At 33.9% G+C, this 7,501-nt stretch overlaps 1 long non-coding RNA gene across 1 annotated transcript; it reads right to left on the reverse strand.

The window, feature by feature from the left end:
* Window positions 1-3,518: 3,518 nt before the first annotated feature.
* Window positions 3,519-6,448, reverse strand: LOC126675562 (uncharacterized). Its single transcript, XR_007639771.2, has 3 exons — window positions 6,150-6,448; window positions 5,983-6,059; window positions 3,519-3,723 (listed from the first exon to the last, which is right to left on the reverse strand). It is a non-coding gene; the product is annotated as an uncharacterized LOC126675562 (long non-coding RNA).
* Window positions 6,449-7,501: the final 1,053 nt, after the last annotated feature.

The following is a 7,501-nucleotide window of genomic DNA, read 5'->3' on the forward strand; positions in this document are numbered from 1 at the left end:
ACCGGTGCGCACGCAGTCCTAATGATGCCCATTAGGTAGCACGTTCCAACTAAGAGCCATAATATAAAACAGTTCGAAATATACGTACAGTATATATATTTAATATTAAAATAATAATTTACTTAATAAAGCGGTAAATAGTAAATATAAACTCACTGCTTGCTAATCCACGTGAAATACTGGCAAGCACTAATCCTGGTTCGCCTCAGAAGCACGAACAGTAGACGAGTCTAAACAAATAAAATGATTATTAAAAACAGACCCTAACTCTAGAGAGTACTAGACACCACATAGGACTAGCACAATTAACACATAGTAAATAAACAAGCCAAAGCAACACAAATATATCCAAAAGGTAATACAGCTCAAATAATACAAGTCTATTGAGTTCCCGCTTAAAATCCAATTTATAAATATTATTTAATAACTTTAAATAATAAATAATTTACAAATAGTGGGTTTGCCGAGTTACCAAATAACTACCAAGCTAACCTCACTTGTTGGATGACCCAAGTCTAATCCGACTCAAAACGTTTATCAAATATAAACCCGAGTTTATATTTATAAAACAATTTAACAAAATAAAAATCCATTTAAAAAGCGGAACTCAATAACTTCAATATCAAGTAACCTACGAACCAAAAACTTAGTTGTATAAGTCAAATAAAGATTCAGGGACCAAATTGTATTTTAACCAAGTAGGGACTAAATTGTACTTTTGCCAAATAAGGACTAAATTGTACTTTAGCCAAATTGATATCCATAATCAAATAAATTACTTATATTTGTATTTAAAACAAAATATAAACTTAACCAACCAAAATCCACTTATTTAATTTATAAGATAAGTTTAGGGGCTAAATTGTCATTTAACCAATTTCGTGCCAAATTGATATTTGAATTAAATAGAATCACCCGAGTAATTATATTAGCCAAATAATAACTATCGTTTTCAACTTAATAATTATAAACCAAATTTAACTTCAAGTTATTATCAAGCAAAAATAAAATCTAACTTAAAGGATCTAATAATTTCAAACAAAGAAAGCTAATGATCAAAGTGCCCTATTAGCCATCTCCTTCCTTAATTCAAAAACAAACAGACCCGCCCATCATCAACAAAATCATAACTCACCATGTTTGCTACTGATCATAACTTCAACATCTTAATTCACTCAATTAATAAGCTAACACACATCCTCAATTACAACAATCAACACTAATCATATAATCAATAACATTTTAAACACCAAACATCAAGAATCTAACAAAACATTACTGCCAAATCCTAAGCTTTCCGAGGACGAAGAACGAAATGGAAAAATGGATTGATAACTCTACGAAATCATAAACTAACAATTAACCCAAGAGATTATGATCATAAACAAGTGAAATCATAAGCAAAGAAAAGGAAAAGAGTTCGGCAGAAACCAGTTGAACAAAACAGAACATAGCCAAACAGAAAACGGAAACCGTACGGCGAATGGAAACGAGGTCGATCACGTACCGTTCAACGAAAACGAGGTGGGGAATCGAAGGTATATGAGTCTAGAACGTCTGAGATCAAACGGAAACAGTTTCGATCTAGAAACGAGAGAGAACGAACCAAATTACGCAATGACGTTCAAAGGTAAAATCTGGAAATCTATGAAATCAGAAAACTTACCGGACAGCGATCTTTGGCAGATGATAACGGCTTCGATACTCAGCGAAATGACAAGCGGAAAACGGCTAGGGTTTCAGTGATGAGTGGTGAATATTTTCTGTTTAGAAGTCGACTTTAAATATCGAGAGGAGATGGGTCGAAAACGAGTGCGAACAGGGCCGGGCGAAGGGGTCCATGAGCTGCTGCCATTCACGAACGGGAATGGCCATATTTGGCCTGTTCCCGTTCGAGAATGGGCCTGTTCCCGAACGGGAACAGGCCAGAAAAAGGATTCCCGTTCGGGAATTCCAATTCCCGAACGGGAATGAATAATTTCTACTTTTTTTTTTATTTTTAATTAAAAAAATATAATTGGTTTAACCAATAAATCACACCCAAACCAAACAACTCGAACCAAGCCACTAATATCGAGATTACTTCAAAACGACCGGGAAAAATGTCGGAATTTAAATGTAAAAAAAAAATGTAAAATTTTACGGGATATTACAGTACGTTCTAAACGTTCGTGTCTATACTAGACTATCTCGAAAGGTTTAATCGTTATTGAGCTTCTAACGTTCGGACTTCACGATGTTTTCTTCAACTACGCAATCTATTTGATTGTATTTAACCAGAACACATCGTGAGAACTACGTCTTTTAGGAGACAGTTGATTCGCGTCATCTGTGGTATTCCACTTACACGGACTGCGAGTATTCCTTATCATAGTGACCTTGTTGTCCACACCAATTGCATACATTGATTATAGCTTGACCTTTACCCAAGTGACTTCTGCCGCGTTGCGGGCACATGGGATTTGCAAGGTTGGAAATTCTTTGTTCCAAAGACGGACGAATAGTTTCTAGCATCCTTGGCTACTTTCCCTTGTCTATCGTTCTTATGAGTCTGGCTGCATCGCCTTTCGGTCTTTTCACTTTTGTCGTTATTTTTTTTAGCGTCTCCTGTTATATTCCTCTCATTAACCTTCATCATATCTTCTGGTCTATGTGATACACTTCGTTTATTTATTCCCGATGAGTTTCTCAATTTATTCAACCTTTCTTACCATATGCTGCCTTTAGCAGTTTCTTTACTTCCACGCCTATCACTTATCTTGATTATTGACTCTCGGGTCTGTTAACCAACTCCCTTTCATTTACTCTTATCTATCTTCTTACTCGTGCAGAGAAGTTTGCTAATTCTTATGGCACTTACTAACATCCTTTATAATCTTCACGATATCATAATCCTATTGATCACTATCTTGTTCGAATCCTCTTTGCCACCTTATTGGCCCCTAACACGTATTCACATTAGTTCCCTTTGGACATTGCTTTTCTTCTTATTATATTCTCACTATTCACCTTATTGCGATTCGTCCTTTGGGTTACTATCTACTGTAACACTAACCCTTGGGTTATACTTGCTGTTAATATCTTACTCTTCACTTCTTTCTAGAAACTCTAGTGTATCCTTTATATTGATCGACACTTTCCTACACTTCAATCATAAAAGAACAATGGCCTAGGAATTCTAAACCATTGCTCTGATACCACCTTTTTTCAGGTGCGGTCGTAACCGATATGGACTCTGTCCTATCCCATAGGGTGACATCCATATGTACCTATCAGAGCACGCATTACCATACGCTCTAGGGCGGAGAGCCTCACTTCGTCACAGATCATGAGTGAGAGTTCCCTAGAATCAGAACGGTCCTGGGAGCCCCGCTCACCAGCCGAACCTCCCATCCTTTGCTCTGATACCACCTTTGTCACGACCCAAATTTATGAGTCGCGACCGGCGCTAGGGAATGGGAGTGGTAGCTCCGAAACCCGTAGCAAGCCTAAAATCCTGTGTAAATTTTTTTCGCAAATCAAAACATATTTCATATATTAAAATACATGTGACCCCATTTACAAATAATATCAGAGTTAAAAACGCGTTATACAAAATTCTAGTTAAAATATCTAGACTACTGCGGACCGCTAGAATGAAAACCTTCTTTTTCTTCTTATACAAATGACTTCCGAGAATTAAAACTTCGGAAGCTTAACTCTTCAAATCATATCATACCATCCCTGAAAAATGGGAGGAGCAACGGGGTCAGTATAAAACTGAGTGAGTTCACCAAATTACACGCAATATCACATAAAGGGTTAAAATCCATTAAAAACTCATTCTATATATCAAAAATAATCTTTTGACATCATATTGCATATCTTCTTTACTTTCCTTCATAACTCTTTGTTTATTTCATAAACTTATAGTTTATAAGTATTTGTCGTCCTTGATTTCTTATTATGATATTGATATTTTTCTTTCTCGTTTTGTTGCATTAGTTTTCGACTGAATCTTAAATCTAAGTTTATATTATGATGATTCTAAGTCGAACTAAATCATTGACAAGTCTCTTGTGACTTGATCCTTATGGTTGGGTCCCGAGATAGTTCAACCGAGTTACCCATAACCATATGGTACAGTCCCGAGATAATTCAACCGAGTTACTTGTACCATTTCTCAATCCCAAACGATCGATAGGAGTCCCGAGATAATTCAACCGAGTTACTCCTTAGGCACGGGTCCCGAGATAGTTCAACCAAGTTACCTTCGTGTCTACATTCGGACTCTGCACCCTGCAGGTCTTTTGAACTTAATTGTCGATTCATATGATTCCTATTGACATTTAATAGGAGTGTTTGTTCACATAGTGTCTCGATCTTGTTTCGTATTGATTCTCGATGTATCACACTTACTTTTTATTTCGTATGAGTTCCGAGGATTATCATCGAGAATGGATAAGATACAGGTCCCGGGATAATTCTACCGAATTCAACCTTGTATCTCAGTTCTTATTATTTTGTGTACCGTAGTACAATTCTCATTTCACGTTTTTGTATTTTTCGTTTTGTTATATTGATCCTTTATGGACCATGGCATGCACATTACAATCTACAAGCATACATCTATAACACACGCACGTATGGGTATTTATTATGTTTGATAGTACATATCGGAATGTACTATATTTCTTTATTCATATTTGATCTGATACTTGTATATTATTCGATATTCGATTTATTAGTACATATAGGAATGTACTGTACTTTTCTTATTTGTATTTGGTTCAATTTACGTTATTTTACTTTACCCATCCCCGGTACCTTAACATTTATGTTATTATCAAATTAATACATTGCGATAAAACATCATTTTCAAAACATACATACGCATACAATTTAAAAACAAACTTTTCAGATATATAAATATTCATATAGCTTTTCGTATTAAAATACGTAGCTTTATGAATATTAGCGAGTAATTTAAAGTGTACTCACCACTTGCTATCCAAATTCTTTAAATAAGCACGACGATATCTCGATCCATTCGCCTCGAGCCTTATCGATAGTCGCTTCTTCGAGTCTACGCAATTTCGATAACGCTACGAATTAATAAAATTTCTAAGTATAATTAATTTATCAAAAAGCTAATTTTCTAGTCTACTTCGGCTAACAAAACTCTTATCTAAACATAGTCCGACCCCAAAACAAAATTGATATTCTTAAATTTCGGAATGTCGCCTACAACTTTTGTTTAGGTCTCGGAATGAAATTCGCACCCGAAGGTGTCGGAATCTAGCCCATAAGATTTTTACATAGGGCTGTCCTAAAACTGTAGACCTGCTCTGAGCAATAAAATGTTCTGCTCAATTTGATCATCCTAGAGGCAGAATTAGAGAAAACTTAAAGCTAGACTATTGTAGTTAACATCTCAAAGTTTCCGTACCAACAAACGGAACTGGATTTGGACCTATACAGCCCGAGATATTGCCTTTGCAATATCGCTGTTTTGCAAGACAGTTTATGCAAAATATCAACTAGTTTACGTACAACGTAACTTATCACACGTTGGGACTACAAATCTATCGACTAACATGGTTTAGCAGCAACAAAATCCAACCTTTTACCTCACTATCTAAAGCTTATCATAATTCAATTTCATTTAGGCAATCATTCATTAAAATAACCGAACTATTGATGTATTCTTGCACTCAATTTTCATTCAATATAATGAATCCAATTTGATTCATTTCTACAACTTAAACTCAACACTTATGAACATCATTTGAATCTCATCTTTTCATTTCAGATTAGGGGGCTGAAACCCCTACCAATATTTCATCAAAAATTTCATTCAAAACCTCAATCAATGCCACACACTTTCACAACCTAAAAATCAACTATCAAATCCTATAACTAGCATGAAATTATCATCTCCTAATCCATATTCATCATCCGCCATTTATAAACCATAACTCATAATTTCAGAAATTACCTTACCTTGGATAAAGTCTCTATGCCGAATAGTTCTAGGCTCCAATTCATCATCAAAATTCTATAATCAAGCTCAATAACACCTTACACAAACAAACAATCATAATCATAACTTAACCCAAAAAAAACGAAACCTTAACTCTGAAACCCTAACCATAATTTGATTTTCTTACCTCAAATTGAAGCCATAGATCTGTAGATAATCGTTTCCTCGTTCCGTGGCCGCGAGAATCGCTAAATTCGGATCAAAATTGAGAAAGTTATGGGGTTTAGAAGATTTGTTGATTTTGGGGTAAGGGAGTTACGGGTTCTTCCTTTCCTTTGCTGCAAATTTTGCTTTGAATGAATGAATAATCATTCATAATCGATGATAATAAGTGGGTTAAAGGTCCACTTAGGTCCTTGAAGTTGCCACCTCCTTAACCTTCACTTTCTAACTTTTCTTTCGTCCAATTTAGTCCACTAATCCTTTAATTATTCGATTCTCGATGAATTCCGTATTATTTATTTTCCAAATAAATAATATTAGTATCATATCTTATAATATCACTTTCCAATAATTTATTTTGGCAATTTTGGCCAAAAACGCTCAAATTTCCATTTTGAGCTAACTTGCACTTTTTCTCACTTTTTCGTCCAATTTTCATTTTAATGACTATCAATAACAACTTTACCGATATTATTTTCTTATCTTGAGAAAATAGAGTAAAACACAACTTCCTCCGGAAGTTTGTGGTTAAAAGTCCACTTTAGTCCTTAAAGTGGCTAATTTGCACTTTAACCCTTATTCTTAACTAATCGTCAAACTTTCTTATAAAACGATTTTGTATACTTACGAAACTTGACGATCATTTATTAATAATATTTCACGGACCTTGGCGTGAATATTATTAACTCTGGCTTTTCAAATTATTTTATTTTATTCCCTTTTTGTCTTGATTAAATCCAATTTTCGCATAATAATTTTCCATTTAAATTATTATTCTACGATAATTCCAATAGACCCGCTTCAGTCTAAGTCCTTATTATCTAATCCTAATCTGATATTATCGTTCTTAATCTTTACGATTATGCCTCGTGGCACTACACGTAATACCTCAAAAATTTAGGTTATTACACCCTCATTTATTACATTGACTCTAAAAATCTATTTACATTATGAAATTTATCTTTTTTTGTAAATTCCTATTCTTTCTAATTTAAAAAGACAAATATTCATTATTATTATTTTAAAAATGCATCTACGTTTTTTTTTAAAAAAAAAATTTATCTATACATCAACATTATAATTCTTGCAGAAGCTCTTATTTTCTCCTTTACTCATATAAACAATTTTAATAAATCCGAATACTTTAAAATATTTTTAGTAATTTTTTTTCTTCAAGTGTTGTCTATTGCTAAACATGACTTTCTAACTATAAAAAAATTATTACACCAAAAACTTAATTGTGGTGTCCAAATTTATGGAAAATTAATTATATTTAAGAATAAATTTGATTTTAATTTTTAGATCCTTTTATTATGC

Source organism: Mercurialis annua, linkage group LG3 (assembly GCF_937616625.2).
Source record: "Mercurialis annua linkage group LG3, ddMerAnnu1.2, whole genome shotgun sequence".
NCBI lineage: Eukaryota > Viridiplantae > Streptophyta > Magnoliopsida > Malpighiales > Euphorbiaceae > Mercurialis > Mercurialis annua.